The following is a 22,598-nucleotide window of genomic DNA, read 5'->3' as shown; positions in this document are numbered from 1 at the left end:
CCATGAATGTCCCTCGTAAGACTGCTTTCATTGTGTCCCATAGATTCGGATATGTTATATTGTCATTGTCATTTAATTGAAGGAACTGTCTGATTTCTTCTTTAATTTCCTCTATGACCCATTGGTTATTCAGAAGTGTGTTGTTCAATTTCCACATGTTTATGAAATTTTTTGAGTTTCTTTTGCTATGAATCTCCAGTTTCATCACACTATAGTCTGATAATATGCAGGGGATAACTTCAATTCCTTTGCACTTACTTAAACATGCTCTATGTGTGAGTATGTGGTCTATTTTTGAGAATGACCCATGTGCAGCTGAGAAGAATGTGTATTCTGATTTTGTGGGGTGGAAGACTCTGTAAACATTGGTTGAGTTCATTTGTTCAAGAGTTCGATTGAGTTCTAGTATTTCATTACTTAGTTTTTGTCTAGTTGATCTATCTGTTTGTGACAGTGGGGTGTTGAGGTCCCCCACTACAATTTTACTAGTGCATATATGATTTTTCCTGTCTGATAGTATTTGTTTTATATAGTTGGGTGCACTAGTGTTTGGTGCATAGATATTTATGATTGTCATCTCTTCCTCTTGGATTCTTCCCTTTACAAGGATGTAGTGTCCTTCTTCGTCTCTCTTAATCAGTGTTGGTTTGAAATCTACTTGATCTGCCAAGAGGATAGCTACTCCTGCTTTTTTTTTTATTTCCGTCACATAGAGTATTGTTTTCCACCCTTTAACTTTCGGTCTATGAGTTTCCTTTTGAATGAAGTGTGTTTCTTGTATGCAGCATATTGTTGAATTTTGCTTTTTGACCCATTCTGCCAGTATATTTCTTTTGATTGGTGAATTGAGACCATTAACATTGATGGTTGTAACTGAAACGTATTGACTTGTCATTACTATGACTTTTTCTTTTCGTTGGGTTCTCCCCTTTTACATTTAATTTCTTATCATGCCAGATGGGTTCATTCTGTTTTGCTTCCTGGGGTTGTGATCCTCAATGTGTGTTCCTAGGATATTGTGTGAAATTCTTTGGAGTGCTGGTTTGTTATTCACAAAGTTCCTAAGGTGCTCTTTGTTGCGAAAGTATCTTACTTCTCCATCAATTTTGAAAGATAGTTTTGCAGGGTACATCAATCTGGGTTGGATGCTGTTTTCTTTTAGAGCTTGGAGTATGTCACTCCAAGCTCTTCTTGCCTTGATGGTTTGTGTTGAGAAGTCTGCTGTGATTCTGATGGGCTTTCCTTTGTATGTGATTTGTTTCTTTTCTCTAACTGCTTGTAGAACTTTGTTCTTCTGTTGAGTTTCTGGAATCTTAACAATTATGTGCCTATGTTTAGATTTTTTTTTGATCAAGGCTATTTGGAGTCCTATATGCCTCCTATATCTGTATGTCAAGTTCTATTCCCCTGCTTGGGAAGTTTTCTGCCACTACTTCTGCAAAGAGTTTTTTTGTGTCATCTGCACTCTTTCCTGTTTCTTCATTGACTCCAATCAGTCTTATGTTATTCTTCTTTGCATCATCTAGCAGCTGCTGGATTGATTTCTCATGTTCCCTTTTAATTTTGAAACAATTTTTCTTTTCCTGGTCAGTAATTGCAATCTTATCTTCTATATCTGAAATTCTGTCCTCACATTGGTTCATTCTGCTCTGTAGACTTTCAGTGGAGTTTTTCATCTCCTGGAAATCTGTTTGCATTTGTTTTATGGATTCCATTTGTTTCCTGTGTTGGGATTCCATCATGTTCCTCACCTCCTCTCTAGATTTATTAATCATGTCTTTCAGTAGGAGCACAGTTTCTCCTGTTATCTGAGAAATTATTTCTGATTTCATTTTTTTCCAGATCCCCTTTTGTTGCCAGTTCAGTGGGTCCAGGTGGTTGAGTATCAGAGTGTTCCATCTCATTTCCCTTTGGGGTTGCTGTAGGTGATCTGGAAATCTGGTTTTGAGACTTATTTACATGTTTTCTCATTTCGACTTGGTGGGGGCAGGTGGGGTGCTATTAACGTCTGCTCGGCTCACCTCCTCTGAGCTGGGAGAGGTGGGCCAAGGGCCGGGAGTGGCAGTGGGAATGATGGCCCGGAAGCCCCTCCCTCTGGACCAGGAGCAGTGGGAAGGCAGCTCGGAAGCCCCTACCTCTGGGCAGGAATTCTTTAAATGCTGAGAACTTGATTAGCTCCAGTACAGTGGTCTAGTGGTCCAGTGTCCTCTGTGTCTTTGTAGTGTGGAACCAGGTGGCTGTACAGAGATGAGGCTAAAGGAGGGGGGGTGGGGGGGTGTCCAGTGGATTGCTGCCAGGGCGTGGGCTGATTCGGTGTTTTCAGCACAGCTGGCGTCCTCGGGACCACATCAGCAGACCTGCCTGTCTGCAGCGGGCTGATTCAGTGTTTTCCACATGACTCTGTACTAGTTTACTATGCTATGTCTAGATGTAGATTTCTGTTTATCCTACTTGAGCTTCATGATGTAAGGACTGATACATTTCATCAATTATGGAAAATTCTCAGCCATTGTTTCTTTTAATATTATTCCATATTCTATAAAAGTTCCTTATGGAACTGTCCTCAGAATAATTACTTATGTTCTTATGCTAACCTCCATGATTTCCAATCTCCTCTGTCTCTCTTTGTCTCTCTCTCTGTCTCTCCCTCTCTCTCATTTAAAATGTTCCAGGTATTTAGGTGGACTACCAATCTTGAATATTGAGCACTTTTGGGTGTTAGTTTTCAAGTCTTAGAGTTGTGGATTTTGGTTCCAGGTACTTATGAAGGTAAGCTTGGGGGCTAGGAGTTCTTGCAGAACATTTGTACCTTATTGTGCTCCCCCAGAATCAAAGCCAAGGCAGGCTAGGATCCCCACAATCTATCTCTATGGTGTGGGGTTTTCTCCTACTTCCCCACTGAGGATGTTGGCTTGGTGGTTCCAGCTTTATGGCCAACTTTCAAGTCTGACTTGCCTCTCAGCTTTCATGAACTTTGTCTTCCCTAGCTAAAGTCCAGGCCACATTTGGAATCCACGTGACCCTTACAGAGAATAAGACCATAACTTTATTATTTTCAGGATTTGAATATTTCTTTTACTTTCCAACCATCTCATCAAAACATTAAATTATCCAGCCTCTTTAATGCTCTAAACTTAGTGGGTTCCTCTAGTCTCTGACATGTCTTTAAAAGTAGTCTTTTCTGACTTTTCACAATGATTACATTTTCTTTATTATGTAGTATTTTTTAAGGTGCTGTCCATGGACAATTTCCTCTTCATCCATCTTCTCACAGAGCAGTATCTATAAACTCCAGGTCCTTACAAACAATGGAGTACACAAATCATTTTGACTCCACTCAAACGCCTAGGCTCAAGGTGGACTTTTTTGAGTCTGCAGCTTGAGTTTCTATCATTTCTAACAGACTTCCCTCTAGGTCACCATCACTGATATGTTCCCCTAAACTCATTGTTTATGTCTCTAACATTTTGAACAAACATAATTCATCACTCTCTATAGTTTCCAGCATATACTGTTATCAGTGTTATTGTTCTCTATGACTCTAATTTTCTCACGAGAACTTCACCTACAAAAATGTAGCATTTTGTCACCAGTTTCTTCAACTCTCCCTTCCCCTCTCCCCCAGTTTCTGTGCATTTTTGATATTAGAATTATTTTCTAGGGGTACAGTAGCTTTTTCCAATAAACTGATACTATTTTTACCACTGATTTGGTTATATCTATCTTTGTGTGAGTAAAAAAGATAACTGACTGTCAAAAGAACAGCTTTCAGGAAACCTCAAGATGCTCTACCTCATGCCCTAAAGCAATGCTCCCTTGTTTTCTGGTTTGTGAAAATCCTCAGCCTCTGATCAATGAGGCAGACATGAAGGGATTAGAAGGTGACTTTTTACCCTAAGTGTTCTGTTTGATGAAATTAGTGATGCCTGGCTGTGCCACGAAGAAAAGCCCGCAGAGGATTTATTCTCTTTAGTTTCTTCTCCCTTATACTGAGGAAAATCTTCTTAGCTGATAGCATTAGATTGTCCATCACTCCTTTTTTTGGTGTTATAAAATTTTATGTTTTCTTCTGGTCCTTTAGGGATATTTATATCATGGGGCTGTTTGACAAGCTTTATTAGGAACTGCACAAGAAGCCTCTTCGCTGGCCATCACAATTACATGAATATGATACTTTCACACAAAGTTCCTATCTTTCACATCCTTCAGAAGTTGGCAAATGGACTATGACCCTCATAGCTGACCTCCCTGGTAGAGAAATCCCAAACATGAAATTGTTGACTGGCTCATGCTGATCTCCCCAAACAATGTACACCTGTTGATAGGAGAGAAAAACTAACTCAAGTGGCCAAGCTGAGCCTATGGTCCCAGGAAAATAGTTATTTACACAGCCTCCTTCTCCCTCTGACCTAACTCTGATACCAGGCTCCTCACCCCTCTACTCCTCCTTTGATCTAAGGTTTGGGTTTCCTCTCTGAGACCAGACCTCCTCCTTCCCCAATCTCCAGGTCCTTGATTTTCTTAACAGTTCTTCACAATATTAGCAGCTGCTTATGTAATTGCAGATGTTCTTCCCTGGTTTATAGGATAAAGTAAAAACAGAGGTGGTCATGAATATTGGCTGTCCTGGCCTATGAGTGGGTCAAGAAATCTTTTGCTTATAGGCTTAGGTCCATGGAGCTCTTTGTCAACTTTCTGAGACAAGAAAGTAAGTTAAGAATTTCCCATGTGTGTTTCCTAATGGTCCTGATAGTAAGTGAAAGAGTATTTTGGCTCTTGGCCAGAATAAGAATTTTTACAACACTCTTCCTGGGCAGGTGACATCGTAGGCATCCAGAAGACTTACGCTAGTTAATACTGTCAGCCAAGTATATGCCTTTTGAGAACCCCACTCACACCAGTAAAACTGAACTTTCACTTACTAACTAAAAGACTTTGGAAATAAATAGGTTTGGGAGTTCTCAAGATTGTAGCTTTAAATGAACTTTTAAATAATTTTCACCTCGGCAACCTTATGCAAGGATGATGGATATGTGCTAGTTTTAGGAAAGCCTCTGGTGTTGGACTAAAAGGTTCTATCATAGAAGCTGCTTATGCAAAATTACAGATGATCAAAGCTGGGAGGAACCACTAATTGGTGAATTGACTAACAAATTAAAATTCAATGAACAGATGAGAACAATGGCTTGAATCAAACAAAAGAGAGAAAAAGATTTTTAATTAAGAATAAAGCTAGGGCTGGGGATTTAGCTCAGTGACTCCATCCCTGCCTCAAAAGCACAAAGTCCTGAGTTTGATCCCTGGTACTGGAAAAAAAATTAAAGCTAGCCACATTTATATTAAGACACTGAATTGCTTAATAGAATAATCCAAAGAAATCTTAGTTTCTACAGGCTCATTTAGAAATATCTTGAGTAAAGGCTATACTTTCAGAGATCATTTCTATAGTTTGTTACTAGAAATATCTTGAGGTTTCAACTTATTAAACACTAAATATTAAACAACTGTGTAAGCTGTAAAGAAAGAAAAAGCTGCAATTCTATCACCAAAATCCAGCCCAAGGAAGGGACTAAGCTTCTACTCCCTGCACTGAGGCCCCTCCTAGAATCCGATGCACATGCCATGGGTTGAAAACACTGAATAAGTGATTATCCTAAGAGAAGAGAGAAGAGCAACCTGAGCGGTAAAAGATCCAAAAGATCTGAAAACGCTGTCACATGAGAAACTATCTGGTAAACCAGAAAATAGAGGCTGAAAAAGAAAAGATCATTATCTTCAAATATTTTAAGTGCTATCAAATGCATAACAGAGAAGATTTGTCTCTGATCTATTTCACAGAACTCACAGGCCTGTGAAATAAAGTTTTGAGGAGCTAGACTTGCTTCAACTTTAAAAAGAATGTCTAATCAACTTCAGCTGTACCACAATGGAGTGCATTACCTTGCAAAGCAATGAGCTCTTTATCATTGAAATCTTTCAGTAAGTGTCTGAATGACTATTAGGGGAATCATCAAAATAATGTTTTGATGGGTGGGAATTGGAAAAGAATCTCTGACTATCAAGTTGTTTCATACTAAAGTCTTAATGACTAATATGAGCAGTATAACACCATATCTTAAAAGTAATGACTAATGGCACCACACCAGGAATTATCACAGACACTATCACAGGGCTTGGGAGATAAAATTTTTGTCTGGGGTAGGGCAAGGAGAATCTTCTTAATGCTATTTCAGAGACAATTTCATTGCTGATAAGGCTTGATTTGGTTTATTTGCTTGCATGCACCATATCTTTTCAAGATGTTGGGCAAAAGGAGCAAAGAAAGGAAGAGAGGACAGTTTGTTTATTAAACCCCCACTGTTAAACTAAATGTGCACTTTCACATATATCATTGGGTCCTCAAGACAACCTTCAATAGTAGTATAACATCAGTTTTACAATTGGAGATGTATCACAGAAAGTAAGAATCAAAGGTTACACAGCGGAGTAAGTAACAATGATAACATAACGACAAAGACAGAAAAGAAGATAAATGTGCTCTCTGAAATCCTTTTTATGGAACTCCGAGTCTCTGAGATGGAAAGAGACCTAGAGGTTCTACAGTTTAACTACCTCGAGGACACAGAGTCCTTAGTCTTGGAGAATTGGGTTTGTGCCCTTGGACAGAAGGTCAACCTAATAAGAAAAGAATGAAGCTAACTTTTAAACCTAATGACTCTGCCCTTCCTAACCTTCTCTGTGTATTTGAGACCAGAAACCTGAAGAAGACATCCACTGTGAAACAAGGGGTGTCTGGCTGTGGTAGCGGAGACCACAGAAGACTTCCCCTATGGTAGGCTCCCCATTGGAATCTGGAACCTGATGCAGCTCCAAACAATGTCTCAGTCCTTGCCAGCCTAGGCACTAAGAGAGCTGTTTCTGTTCCAAGCCATCCCACAGGCCTGAATCCCCCCAGGAGCAAGGCTCAGTGGGAAAGAATGTATATCTAACATCCGTGTCATGGATTCTATTTCTTTCTCTGAATTTCCTGCCTGGGATGTGGATGCTTCCATGCTACCTCACACCAGGCCCAAGATGCAATGCTTTCCACCCATAACTGGCTTGCACTATCACAGATGCCCTGGGTCCAATCCAACCTTCAGCCAGTGCAAGTGGCAGAAATACAGCCTCCTAGGGTGATTCACTGGGCTCTGGTTTCCCAGCTAGTGACACATCCTGACTCAAAAATGAATTTTTAATCTTCATTAAATCTAGGAGAATTAAGTGACAAGAAAAAATGGTGGTGGGAGTGTGGAGAAGAGGAGAGGACAAAGGAGTGTCTTGGTCCCTGATGTCCTTCAGAGTAGGGCTAAAGAGTAGGTTAGGCTCCTTCTCTAAATTCTACAACCAAAAGCTTTGCCAGGGTCATGGTGCAGCACAGAGCTCCAAGCTTCAATTGTGTTATGAAAAATTCCAGGAAGAACACAAACTTGTATAAGAGCTTCTCCTTACCCCTAGGAAGTCTTACACCATACACGGAACACTGCTTATGTCTCTCAAAGTAGAGGCTCGTTAAGTCCAAGAACCAGGATTTATCCATCTTTACATCCACCAAGCCCTTACAGTGCCTAATACACATTAAATGCCAGTCAGTGTGAAGCAAATACAGTCTGACTGAGGTGGTGAGAATTAAGAGCACATTTGAGAGATTGTGAGTAGGGAACGAGTGTGGAGATGCCCAGGTTGTGACTCAGTTCCCATGGATTACAGCCACACTCAGCTGTGTCAACTGGACAGATTGCTTCCTTTCTCTAGACTTTGCCAAGATTTTACCCAAGATTTCATGTCTGTAAAATTAAGGAGCTGGTAAAGGATTTCTAGAGGTGAAAGGAATCCCTACAGGATGAACAGAAAGGATATGTCTCCAGTCACTACCCTCTGGCCGTTCCCACCCCAAATCTTCCCTTTGGAGGTAGAGTTTTCTCATAATTACATCTCTGGCGGCATTTGCCACAAGGAACTGAAGGCCTTAAGGGGAGAAAGCCTCAGTGAAGTTCTGCTCGTATGCACTCCCCTTGATGCCACAACTTGCACATTCTGCTGACCAATGAAAGCATATTTTCTGGTCTCTAAATTCCTAAATATACTTGTCCACCATTCTGAAAATTAAGACAGGGCCATTACCAATTTTGAATCACTTAAGTTTCCATAATCACATCTGTAACTGCATCCACTCCAAGGTGATACAATTCATCATCACTGGGAATAAAAACTCATTAAAAGATACTAAGTGCCTTCTTACTGAGACAGGAGATTAGGGCATGGCAGATAGGCTGGGGAAGTAGGTGTGGGCTGTTAACTACAAAATCCCAGGACACATGTGCAGAACAGTTCCCAAAGTCCAGCATGTGGACTTCTCCCAAGAACTCTAACACGTTTTCTGTAGGATGACCTAGACCTGACACCATCCTGAGGAGTGGGAAATATAAAAGGACAGGGGCCAGTGATCTCACTGCCACCGTGCCCTCTCTTGGGCGTGATCCATTTTCATGCTGTAGAGTGTACTTGCTTTCCTACTTCTACTTGACCCAAACTCACTTCCCAGAGCCATTTTCTTTTCCTATCTTTAATAAATGTAAAGCCTTGCTACCATTTATGCTTGTCTTTGCTCTGGATAGAAAGAACCTAGAAACCACCTCGAGGAGTCCCCCCAGAACCCCTAAACCGGATAACATTACCAGTTCTTCACCTCTCTCTGCCTCCAACTACTCTTTCATGGCAATTGTTCACAATCTTTCTATGTGAAGATATTCTCCCTTAACAGAGAAAATGAAAACAAAGATAGAAATTGAGGAGTTTTGGTTTCTTTCTCTTGCATGTTAACATTTTATCAGTTGTCCCAAGCAGTGGGCCTATGATTCCTTTGATTTTACTTTTGCTCTGATCATCGTTTTAAAACACCTTTTGGTTTTTACTCTCAGCGTACATGAAAGCTTTATCTCCTTCTGCAATTTAGGAATTCTGACTTTCTTCCTGCAAATGTCTGCTGACCTTGGGCTGTTTACTTCCTTCCGTTTCCATTTAGGCTCTTGGAAAGCTGAACTCAAGGGCATCTCCTAAGGCTACCATGTGCTGTCTGGAGATAGTTTCCCTTCTTCTGTATCAGATCCATTTGCAGCTGCACAGCCACAAAGACTATTCTTAGGCCCTTCCAGATTTTTGTATCCGTTTCCACTTTGAGACCCCTAGATTTCCATCTGATTTTCTATGACATTTTGCATCATTAAACCCAAGAAAAGTACCTGAGTTTCTACCCTCAGCTCCTATCCAAGACTATGTCTATCATTTTCTCATCTTTAAAATCATGTATTTCTTATTGATAGCTTTAGTCTAGAGGTTGGAAGGGTTCTCCCAGATTAAAACAGTGTCTGTACCTGGGGAGGGAAGAAGAACCAAGGAGGGAGAAGGGAATCTCAACTTTACCTATAATGCATTATTTCTTCAATAAAAGTCTCAAAGTAGTAATATTTGTTTATTACAATGCTGTAGATTATTTTCAGGATTTTCCGGGATTGTTTTCAAAATAAAATATATTTAGAAATAGAGTGACAGTTCCTTTCACCACTTCCTTCATCTTCTAAGACAGAAAATTGTAAAGTAATACTAGAGTTTATCCAATAGTCTACTTCTTCAGACATTCCAACTTCCCCGACATATCTTGGCTATATGTCTCCAAAGGCCCAGCCCTCTCTTTCTCTCTCTCTCTCTCTCTCTCTCTCTCTCTCTCTCTCTCTCTGTGCTTGCCTTTCTTCATTTCTAGTCCCCTTGCATTCATTGTGATTTCATCTTCATTTCTGACTTCTTCTATCTTGCTATATTCTCTCTTCCCTATGTAGGAGTTTAGGAGTCATTTGCTCTTTCTGATAATTTGGAGCATAATGGCACATTACTCTTAAAAGGACCACATTTTACTCAGGGCCCACATAGTACTGACTAACTTTTCTCTGTGACCTAGTGAGAACAGATTTACCAGAAAAGTTAATTTGGACCCACAGCCTGTTATCTAGGGAGGATACAGGAGATCCTGGCCTCCTATATGTGTGGACCCCATGCTCACCTTAGGGAAGCAAATGACAGAAGAAGGAACAAGTAGGAGAGCACACAGATAGACCTAATCTCCTTCAGAGTTTTCCTAAGGTCAATTCTGTGTGGGATACATGAAATAGAAGTTGTTAAACCAGAATAGGAACCACATTAACAAAATTTATTAATTTATGTGCAAGGTCTATAGCAGGTTCAGCCTAGCTCAGCAGATGAGAAGAGGGAGGTCGTGGATTCACAGCAAGTCACCATAAGTGATGAGGCAGAAGGTAGCACCGCTCAGTCTGAATAGCTTCTCTTGTGGAGCTTTTAAATCCTCTTGAACTGCCATAAATCATAGAGAGCAGGCATTCAGGAAACTTTACAGGAAAGACCAAAAGCAAAGGCCTTCTTTTTTCAGGTCCAGCATTGCAGAAATGTGTGCAATAAATAGTAGAGTCAAATCAGACTGCAGTAATAAAGGGAATGACAGTTCTGTACCTTAAACAGATCATGGGCAGACAATGAGCATTCTGCGCCATTGGGATAAATCCTGAGTTCAGTCAGAGGAAGTGACCAGGTGGATATGTACTGTTCTAAGTCATCTTGGTACTCACTCAGAAGATAAGAATAGAGGTGGGGGCCTAAAGCCAGATATCATCAGAAAAAGGCTTTCTAATCACTCCTAGCTCAGGATTTCATTAGTATACTACACAACAGATTTCCTCTTTTCTTTCTTTTTTTTTTTTTTGTAGTAACACCAGAACCAGAACTGTACTACTCTCGTTTTATTTTATTTAATGTATATTATTTTTTGTGTACTCACATACACATTAACTATGTTTTTGAATTAATAAATTTTGCAGAGTTTTTCTTTTTTTCTATTGTATGGTTCTGCTTCTGTCACCTCATCTTCCTAAAACCGTTATTGCAATTTAGCATAAAATCATTTGGGGAAGATGTAGTGAAGAAATACCTGAAATGAGCTCCACTGATATTTGCTATGAAAAATCTATGCCAAGAAAGAGAAACTCAGCTCAGTCCCCTTAGAGGATTCGTAACCCAGATGAAGCTGCATGAGACACTGGACAGGATATAAAAGCTTTTTGAATTCAGTTTCCATCAGGTTGGCATTCACAAGATAATTGGAAAGGAGGAATTATTTTCACTTGAAGTGAAAAATGATGAGTCAAGATAACAATTGAAATAGCTTGAAACAATATGTGACTTATTGCTATTGGATTATTAGAAAAGGGACAGATTTTAGGGATGGACAGTGAGGTACATTTGCACTGCACAAATATGAAGAAGCATACATGCATTTAAGTGGTGGCTATAAGAATCTTTTCTTATTTTACATGATTTTAGGATTTAGAAGATTCCAGTACTTATTTAGATGCATCTCATTAAGTATTCATTACAGCCCTGTACAGCAAAAAAAAAAAAAAAAGGTCAATAGTATCTCCTTTTTATGATGAGAAAATAAAGATCAGAATCAAATTCTTCTGACTCCCAATCCCATGCTCCTTCAAGGACAAAAAAACCCAAAATAATTTGACAACTTTCTGGATTAATTCTCTGGGCTTTATTTCAAATTTCAATCCTTAGGCTCAAAAAGATTCATAAATTTTGACTTGGGAAATTTGAAAACTAATCAGGAGTTACAGATACAAGGTATAAAGCACAAATGTTCTATAAATTATTAAACTCTGCCAAATGTTGATGGTTGTTTTCTTTGGGGTACCACTTGCCAAGTTTGTGAACCCAGAAATGGAAATGCCATTTCAAAACTACCTCCCAGCCAGTGAAACATTCCAGCCCCACTGAGAGAGGAGTCCAGACCAGCAGGAGTGTCCGCTTCCTCCATCAATTCCTTATGCCACAAAAGCCAGTGTAGGAGACAGGAAATTGCAGCCCTCCCATTTTATGACCCTGATATGGTGGCTGAAGGATTTAAAACAGCCACCCCCACTGGGGAGGCTGGGTGCTTTGGAAAGCCTTCTCTTCGTGTTTCATAAACATGCTCCTAATGTGGCACAGTCTCTAGGGAAGTGATGAGGACAAGTCCTAGCAGCTGAAACTTCAGATCCTCCTGCTTTGGATCTGAGGCAAGGGAGCCCTGGGACAGGATCTGTGTGGACCCACCCTCAACAGGTTCAGCTCACAGTCAACTTTCCTCAGAGCCTTTAGCATTAAATATTTCATATGAGCTTAGTGTTAATGATACAGACTCTGCAGTGTTACATACTGCAGTGTTACATACAACAATACAGACTCTTAGTGTTAATGCAGACTCTGACACTGGATAGCTGCACAACCACATGCAGATTACTTAACTAAGCTTCAGTTTCCTCTTCTGTTAAAAAGAGAATACTAGTAATCTCTGCTTCATACCTTTTGTATAAAGACGCAATGACATAATAATATGGGTTACTTAATATAGCACCTATGCACCATCATTTTTAACTATTGCTATTATTAGCACCTATTACCCATTGTTATTAAGAATAATATGCCAGTAAACTGGTCAATGCTGAATGAAGTGAAAGACCTAAGTGACTTTGGGTCTAGAATCTTTGGGTCAACAGATCAGGTTGCTTGCTAATTGTTCTTCCCTCTTTGGAGGAGTTCAGAAGCTGGAGGGAAGAAGGCTTAGTAAGCAGGCCCAGTGGCAGGAGATTTATTTCCACTGCGTGTGGAAGCCTCACCTCACCCTAGTCCCTTCATTTACACATGATGAAAGTGGGTCTAGGCAGAGCCCACAGTCGCAAGGCTGGTCAGTGACTGAACAAGCACAGACATGTGTGACATGAGAAAAGAAGGAAAAAATGGAAACAAAGCTTTTGTAAAAAGGGAGGGGTGGAAGGGAGGGAAGGGGAATGGGAAAAAACAAGAACTAAGATATATCATGTACGGGTACAAAGTCCCAATGAGGAATGTGATCATAATGTATACCTAAAATGTACCAATAAAGTTAATCTTCAAAGAAAAAAAAAACCCAGCTCTGTCTAAGATACCCGAGAAGCTTACCCCAGTCCAACAAAAAGCATATGAACCTAGAAGTCTAGAATATTGGATTCTTGGGCTGGGGATTTAGCTCAGTGGTTCTGGCACCTGTCTCAAAAGCACAAGGACCGGAGTTCTATCCCTGGTACCAAAAAAAAAAACAAAACACTAACTAGAATATTGGATTCTAGTTGCTGTTTGCCCTTAACTGGGTGACCTTGGGCATGACACCTTGCTTCCAGGGACCTAGGTTTCCTCATATATAAAACAAGACAAAGGCATTGAGGACTGTGAAGGACAACATGTCTGCATTCTAGGAGCATCTGATGCAGAGCACTGGTTACAGGTCTCGCACACTGGGAGAGAATTATCTCCTCTCTGAAGATTCCTCACCTACGGAGCTCTGGGCCTAGGTGTAGAATGTACAAGGCACCTTGGCCCCATTACGTGAACGCTTGCCAGCTCTGTCCACAGAGCTGTTTTCCCTTCTCTTCATTTTCTCCTTTCTTTCTCACACCTAGGCTCACAGTTCGGCCAGCTGGAGTGAATGCCTACATCCCTCTGCTGTATGCTACACATTCAACTACAGGGGACAATGCAAATTTAATAGTGTCCTGGGGTAACACTAAGTCATGTTAACTGCTATTTATTTCCTTTGACATTTCAATGTTAACAGTTCAAATCCTCAAATGTCCTGGGGCTAAGAAAATCATGTCTTTCATGTTTGACCTAAAGATACCACAGCCCATTCCCCTACCCCTCCCCATCCCACCCCATCTGCTCAGCCCCATAAAGACTCAGGGGCTAACTGCTGAAGAGACTTCCTCAGAACCACACACACCCTGACGACCTCCAACACGGCAACTCTAGCCTCCAACTTTCTCCATGAATCTAAACTGCTTCAAAACCTGGGGTCACAATTCAAAAATGGGCATCTGAAATGAACAGACATTTCTCAGACAAAGAAGTAAAAGCAGCAAATAAACCTATGAAAAAATGTTCAACATCACTGGTCATTTGAGAGATGCAGATGAAAACAACACTGAGATTTCACCTCACTCCACAAAGAATGGCTGCTATCATGAAATCAACCAATAACAAATCCTGGTGGGATTGTGGGGAAAGAGGAACCCTGCTCCACTGCTAGTGGGAGTGTAGACTGGTGCAACCACTGTGGAAATCAGTATGGCGATACCTCAAAGAACTAGGACTAGAGGTTCCATTTGACCCAGCTATTCCCCTGCTGGGTATCTTACCCAAAGAATTAAAAGAATCATACCACAGTGATATATGTGTGCCCATGTTCATAGCAACACAGTTTGTGATAGCTAAAACTTGGAAACAGCCCAGTTGCCCATCAACTGGAAACTGGATAAAGAAGATGTGTTTTTTTTATAAAATGGAGTATTACTCAGCCATAAAGAATGAGAAACTAGAGACATTTATAGCTAAATGGATACATATTGAGGCCATACTCTTAAGTGAAATAAATAGGACACACATGTGTAAATACTAAATAGTTTCTCTAGTATGAGAAACTGAAAGTGTAAATAAGGATTAAAATGATTAAAATGAATAATTGATAATTTGAAATAAGAAGAAAGGTCCAAAATGGTAGGAGAAGTAGGAGGGGAAGGGGAAAGGAAAAATGATGAGAAAAGGAAAAAATGGAAACAACATCTTTGTAAATTGGGAAGGGTGGAGGGGGTGAAGGGAGCACAGGGAATGGGGAAAAAATAACCGAGATACATCATGTATAGGTACAAGCATCCAATGATAAATGTAAACATACTGTATACCTAAAATGTACCAATAAGAGAATTTAACCAAAAAACCCTAGGGTCAGCCAGGCATGATGAATTACGCCTGTGATCCCAGCACTTGGGGAAGCTGAGGCAAGAGAATCACAAGTTTGAGACCACCTGGGCAACTTGATGAGACCCCCATATCAAAATAAAAGGGGGGCAGGCGTATAACTCAGCGTTAGAGCCCTTGCCTAGCATCTCCAAGATCCTGGGTTCTAGTACTGTAGGGAAAAAAACGGGTCTCATCTTCACTGTGAACCTTCACTGTGAGCAGCAAAGGGGTAGGAGTGCTGAGGAGACTCACACACAACTACGTGTGAAGTTTCTCACCTGAGAACCCTGCGCCAGCGTCTCAATACTCCACGTGACACACGGGGCTGGTGGTGCTAACTGTCCCAGCACCAGAGTAACCTGATGGGAAGGGAGAGGGAGAGAGGAGGGGCTCTCCTCAAGAATGCATTCCCAGGGAGACAGGTGTACCCAAGGCTGCCTCATCATGTGGACACTGAAAGCATACTCCCCCACTCCCAAAGCGGCACACCTCTGATTCGCACCCTGCCTCCTCCACTTATGAGACTTGTGACCTCAAGAAAGTTGTCTGACCTTTTCCTAAATTTCCTGATCTGTGAAATGGGCAAATCGCTTATCATACAGGGTTTATGTAAGCATTAAATGAAACAGTCAAAGAGCTTTTCACTTAGTCAATAATGACTAGATTATAACTACTATTTCGGGGGAACTATGGGTCCTGTAACAAAGCTTGAACTATCTTGTTTGAGAAATTTAGATTTTTTTTTTCCTTGAAATAGGATCTCCCTATGTAGCCCCAGCGGGCCTTGAACTGACTGCAATCCTCCTACCTCAGCCTCCAGAGTGCTGGAAATACAGTCATGCACACGACCAGATGGGGCAGAGAAATTTAGATTCTTTTACATCAAATCTTCTTAAATAAATCTCAAGATTCTCACACTTTCCTGTCTGAAGAACTTTGTTTTCCTTAAAATGAGCAAGATAGGCATATTGGATAGGACCTATACAGCTGTATAAAAAAGTGCTGACTAAAGGGCTAGTGGCTGGTCCCCTCATCTGAGGAGCAGGGCTGGGGGCAGAGACCCACGGGGGACATGGGCTACAGCTCTGCCTTGGAGGGTTAGACGTGAAGACCAATGCTGCTGAACAGACAGCACCAGCTGAACAGCATCCTCCTGGCTAGAGAGCAACAGACCAATCTCTGCAGCTATAGGGTGGAGTTCTGCATCTCTGACCCTTACTTCTTGGTCCCCTGTCCTTTGATGGTGTGACTGAATGGCTCACTGGCCTGGATGGCACCTAGAGCCAGTCTGTCACTTCTCAAGAGAGGAGCAGAGGGAGCCGCTGCTCATTATCATACATGGCTGTCTTCTTCCAGCCTCCATGGGGTGTAAAATCCCCAGGCACGTTTAGGAGGAGGGCAGAGACGAGTATATGGTGGAGTAGAAAGATAGATGATGGTAGGTGGCTCTCACTCCTCCACAGCCCAACATGCTGGCTTCTTCTTGAAAGGTTCTCACCAGAAAACAGCAGCCATCAAGAAGACTGAAAATTGGATATGAGGCTCCAAGGGAGATGGGAACAATGAAAGACCAGGGGGAAGCAAGAGCTGATTCTTTCCCACAAGGGTCAATAGGAAATTAATGGTAGAATGTCCTTGAAAGAAAGAAGCAATAACTGCAATGGATTGCAGTTACACCAGCTGCTTTTTTGGATAATTGATGCAGAGGCCTGCTCCGGGAAGAGTAAAAGGAAGCCAGCATGGAGGTTCTAGGGATCTACAAGGACTTGTTTTGGACCCACTTCAGCCCAGAGCAGGAGCCACAGTTTTTGCATATTTAAAAGTCCCACGGGGGAAAACCCCCAAAGAAGAGAGCTCGTGGAGCTCTTTGATTTTGGGGCAATATACACCAGAATTACTTCTTGAACTTTGAACACAAAACAAACACAAAAATATGCTTGCTCGAGAGAGGGTTAAAGATGCCTATAATCCCAGCATCCTGGGAGGTTGAGTCAGGATGATCATAAGCTCCAGCCCACCCTGGGCAATTTAGCGACTTACCAAGTCCTTGTCTCAAAATCAAAATGAAAACCGGGCTGGGGATGTACCTCAGTGTGAAGGCTATGGGTTCAAAAAGAAAGAAAGAGGGAGGGAAGGAGGGAAGGGGGGAAGGAGGGAAGGAGGGAAGGAGGAAAGGAAGGAAGGAAGGGAGGGAGGGAGGGAGGGAAAGAGAGAGAAAGAAGGAAAGAAAGAAAGGAAAGAAAGAAAGAAAGAGAAAGAGAAAGAAGGAAAGAAAGAAAGGGTTCATTCTGTGAGACTGGATAATAAAAATGACATGAGCTGGCTGGGGATTTAGCTCAGTGGTTTCGTCGCCTGCTGCGCAAGCGCAAGGACCCGAGTTCAATCCTTGGTACCAAAAAAACCAAAAAAAGACATGAGCTAATCTCACTATATCCAGAAATGTCCAAAATAGAACAAAAGCTGTATTTGGCCCTAAACCAACTCTAAACACTCACAGTGTTTAATTCCAAGGTTGTTACCCACTCCTGGATATCCAGGGCCCTTACCAGCAGAAGCCGCCTCCTGGTGATTGAACTGTTGCCCTCTCTGCCCTTCCCTACAACTCCACCCCCCGCTGCATCCCTTCCAGCCTGATATGATGAGAGTTTACAAAGTGTTCCTGCCTTTTCCCCCCGTTATTCCTAATTCCCACAGCCATTTGGTCTTGCTATTTCCTTTTAGGACATTTAGTTTGCACTTGATTTTTTCCCCTTGCCCCTGCCTCTTTCCTCCAATTCTATGTGCATGCAGTCTCCTGCCCATCTTGCTAAACACAGATTTTTCATGCCAGTAATTCCCTGTCCCTATCAAGTCTTGGCTTCTCTTAGCCACATTGACCTCGTCATCTGTTCCATCACCAGTGTTTTGACTCTAGAGCTCTCTTGTCCTCCCTGCTGGAGCTGATCCAATCTTCATGGCTGGCTTGGGGTCCACCTCTATTGTAAAGCCTTCTTTGATTCCTGCAGTAACAAAAGCTCTGTTACTTTACTCCCTCCTTTACTCCTTTTATATAATGCTTATCATATTTTATCATTTAAGTGGTAGTTATAAACCTAAATTATTAGCTATTTATCTCTTTCAACCTCCTTCCCACCAGCTCCCTTCTTGTTCAGAGCCTCACAAGAGTAAACTCTGGATAAATGCATGTTGACTTTAGCCCAATCATTCCCAGCATATCTGCATATGCCTACAGCCCACGGCTAGCGATCACCCCAACCTCTCACAATGCCCTCTCCAATCCCCTCTATTTGGGTAAATCCTACCCACCTTTCAAGGCTCATCTCTGTTTCTAAACTTCTGCATGGGATCCTAATGTGCAAAGTCCTGCCATGTTAACTTCATCCCCTGCTTGGATAGGATTATTCTAGACTGCTAGGTTAGGGAGTCTGACTTTGTAGCGGATCTGATCAGAGCAGGGTATTTGACAAGCATTTCAAAATAGCCTCATGGACAAGCATAGAGTAACAAGGACTGAATACCAGAAAGAACAGGATAATTAATAACTAACTGAATTCCACACCCAAAATGTGAGGGCCTTAGTCCTGGACCAAAACTATTCAACAAATATTTATACAGCCCCATTTTATTAATGGCTTAAGTAAATGTATGCAAGGCATGTTTAGTATATAAGTGATGAATAACAAATAACACCTGCCCAAATAAATGAAAGAGGGGCAGGAGTAGGCACATGATTTGTCAGCAATGTGTTTGAAAAATATCTACGAGTTTTAATTGACACTGAATTCATATGTCATAATAGAACAATAGAGGAAGAAAGGAAAGAAGGAATGAAGGGAAGGAACAAATTGTTTAGGGTGGAATAATTGGAAGCTGAGCAGAGCCACTGAAAGCTTTGTGGCACAACAGGGAGGTAAATGAGTGACATTTTTAGAAAAACAGCTTTCTGGTCAAATAACTTGGAAACACTAGAGTAGATAAAGGCAAATGTAGGTACTCAAATCCTTTAGTTCTCTAACATACATTCTGAAATTTCCGGGAGGGCTACTAGTCTGCAGGGTTTCCCAAATATATTTGATTGTGAAACTAATTAACCACCCACCCCTGACCCCTGCTGGGATGAATGAAACACACTTTGGGATACACTAATTCAAAGGAATTCTGCTCTGTGGGCTGATCACAGGCCATCTAGAGTATAGTGTGCACACCAGGAACCTCAAAGGAGGGAAACAGGTTAGTTGGGCAGAATTAGCAAAAATGGTCAAACTGGCAAAAGGATTCAAAACTATTACATTTGAGGAATGCTGGAGAAACTGACAAGCTTTGTCTGGAGAAGATCTGACTTGGCAGGGGAGGAGGTGAAAACAGAAAGCTGGGGGCTTGAGCACTGTAATTAAACATGTGAAGATCTACCACATAAGGAAGGGATTGGGCTTGTGTGAACACAAAGGATAACTCTAGGCCCAATAGTTGGAATTCTCAGTAAGTCATACTTTAGCTCCATCATGGAAGTTTCTTTCATATGTAGTCCTTTTGGCAAAGATTCTGGTGCAGTCCTTACTGCTTGATTAGGAGTGAGGCACTCTAGCATTTCTGATTCCCTTGTTTTCCCTTCCTTTTAGCCCAGCATCAGAAATTGAGTCACAAGGAATCAAACAGGACACTTGAACTCCATCTGAGATAGTTTGAAAAAAGATGAGTCCATAGGTGAGTCTCAGCCAACACCTTCAGGGAAAGTTGAGAACCAAGTCAGGAAGAACAAATAGCAACTCCAAGTCTGAAAGGCAGGAGACAGTAAACAAGAGCTGAACCAAGAGTCAGGCCCAGACGGAAAAGCACTGGCATGGGTAGAGGTCATGAACCTGGTCCAGATCATCGCTGTGAACACCAGGATCTGCAGGGAGTTAGGATACTAGATGTCAGGCTGGCACAATTCAGAATGGCAAGGGGTTCCAGAAAGGCCAAGCTAGGCTGCAGGAAGGGTCCTGGGGAGACAATCTGCCACAGACAATATGCAGTTATGTGTCACCCATAAAAACACTAGTATTTTCAAAAAACTTTGCAAATCTCCTTCGATTACCTTCTCAAGACTAGTACTTACCCTTGTTTTAAATTTCTTCAGCATTTGTACTCATTAGTCCAAACTCCTCATTTTACAGATGAGGAGGAAGCATCCAGAGAAAGGAAAAGATGCATCATAGTGATGGAACTTGATACTTAAGGAAGGGCCCAGGTTGAACCAAGGGCCTCTGGATGGTTTATCCCATTTTTGTTCATTTGTTTTCACTTTGACACCCAGTACAATGATCAGTTCTCAGTCTGTGCCCTACGAGGGTTGGCTGAAGTAAATGAAGGAGAAATTAACGTGTCATAAACTAGTGTTGACTTCTCAGTTTAAATAGCAACAATAAAAGACCAAGAGAGCCAGGGCAGTTCCTGCTCCAGGTATAGGCTGATATCTGTATATGGTACTGAGGACTGAAAGGCCCCTAACCTGGGCATCTTCCCTATGACAATGCTAGCAGAGGTGTTGAATCGATAAGGTCCTGTGAGTGCAGGCAGACCACATCAAATTCTGAGGTGATGGTGAAGAACTGCTCTGGAACTCTTTGGTCCCCAGCTGCCTATAAATAAAGCATAATTTTCAGCTGAAATATGGGCTATGGGTTTCTCCTTTCCTGGCATTTGGGAACTCCCTGAGGCCCCCAGAGTTGTGTCACCAGAAAAGACCATTAACTCCCACAAACTTAGAGGTAAGTGCTGCTTCCTCGCCAAGCCTCATAAAATTTCAAACAGAAACCCTTCTGAACCCAGGAAGATCAGCCTCGTTGATAAGAAACACATGGGCAGAGCCAACACATGGAATGCATTTTGCACCAAACAGCTTATTTTGATGATGTTTCCAAGGGTTGAGACCACAGCTCCCTGCACCATCGTGGCAAGTGATCAGCTCTTGTTTCTCTAGGATTTGGCATCCAGTTGGAGCTCTAAGTCTCAGGACTGCTGACTCTCAATGCCTTCATTGTCCACAAGAGCCGTACCTGACCCTGTGGGCACAAGCACATCGCACAATGTCACTATCTCCACTGGAGCATTTCCACCTCCACTACAGACTCAGAGGTACAAGGATGGACCCCCTGACATGGACTGTTCATCCTGGCTTGCATGGAACACTATTTTCCCATTTTTCCCACCTCCCTAGTGGGGACTTTAGGCTGGTGATGTGTGACTTTTTCTTGGACACTCAACAACACCTTGACAGATCCCACCACCTTCATCTAATCTTCTGGATCTCTTTCAGTTGTCTTTATTGCTCTCATTTCCCACCTATGGATGGCCCATTCCAAGCCCTAGAATACGTTTTTGGTCCCCCATCCCTATGAGGCACTCTATAGGTCTTTCTCCCAAGCTAAATGCTTTGCCTCCTTCCTATCCTACCTTTTCTATCTCAAGCACTTCTCTAGAAAACCTTCTTCCACTGCTCTCTCCTCTGTATTGCTTTTCTTTCTTTCTTTTCATTTAATGTCAGATTTCAAAGAAGGAAAACTCTATCTGCCATAATCTCATTCCATTAAAAACCCCTGCAGATGCCTAGCAGGACTTTCTCGGGAGTGATAGTAGGATCCCCACACTACTTTCCAAAGCCAAGAGTTCAGATCATCACCTTCTCCTTCCTTTCTCCTTCTGCTTCAGTTCTTCCATGTTCATCACAGTTATTCATATGCAGGTGGATAAACCTTAAGGACATATGACAGATTTATTGTCTGGAAATGTCTTCTGTTTCACTGTAGTTAACCACTGTAGGTAAATGGGTCAATGGATGAACAGAATGGATAACTGAGAGAACGGATGGATGGGTTAAAGAAATAATTAATCACTTCTCCAAGGCCTTGGACCTTATCAAATGCCAATTTCCTGTGCTGGGAACAAGAATCTCAAGTACTCAATAAAACAATAAAGAATGGTGCCTTTCTCTGGCCATAAAGCCAAGCCGTATTTCTGCTACAAGAAACTGTCCAAACTTCAAGACACAAATAATAAAATATTTTCTGTTCTGAGCAAAGCAACCAGTGGTCTTTGTCCTGACCCAGTTCTGTGCCTGGTCAGCACCCTTAGTAAGACTATTTGTCAGCTTTTCATCCCTGGGACGTAGTACTCAACACCCACAACTTACAGGGAGGGAGGTTTACTTGGCTCACAGCTTAAGAAGGTTCAGTCCATGGTAGACTGGCTCTGAGGCCATAAAGGCATGGTGGGAGGGCCTGGCAGTAAAGCATCCAGGAAGCAGAGAGGAAAAGGAGCCAAGGACAAGACAAGAATACATCCTTCCAGATCATGCCCCCAGTGACCCACCTATTCCAAAAAAGTTCCATCTCCCAACAGCACATTCAGCTATGAACTCATCAATGGACTAATGCATTGATGAGCATAGCACCCCCATGATCCAGTCACCTTTCAAAAGCCCCACCTCTGAATGTATGAGACATTGGGGGAACATTTTAGATCTAAACATAACAAAGGCTGAGGAGACCACCTCCTTACCTAATTCTGAGCTTCTCCCTGGCATCACCAGCTACTCTCAAATCACCACTAATACCCACCCAAATCCTCTCATGCCTCAGTTTACCTTCCTTGCTGCATTTCTAGCAGCAATCAAACATGTTCATTTTAAATAATTT

At 41.8% G+C, this 22,598-nt stretch overlaps 1 pseudogene; it reads left to right on the top strand.

The window, feature by feature from the left end:
* The first annotated feature begins 5,417 nt into the window (after positions 1–5,417).
* On the top strand, positions 5,418–5,685 carry LOC147827742 (small nucleolar RNA U3; annotated as a pseudogene).
* Positions 5,686–22,598: the final 16,913 nt, after the last annotated feature.

The sequence above is a fragment of the Heterocephalus glaber genome, unplaced genomic scaffold (genome assembly GCF_053883595.1).
Source record: "Heterocephalus glaber isolate CG9 unplaced genomic scaffold, H.glaber_assembly_v1.0 deba00001442, whole genome shotgun sequence".
Lineage (NCBI taxonomy): Eukaryota > Metazoa > Chordata > Mammalia > Rodentia > Bathyergidae > Heterocephalus > Heterocephalus glaber.
This window is presented reverse-complemented; position numbering and strand designations above follow the sequence as displayed.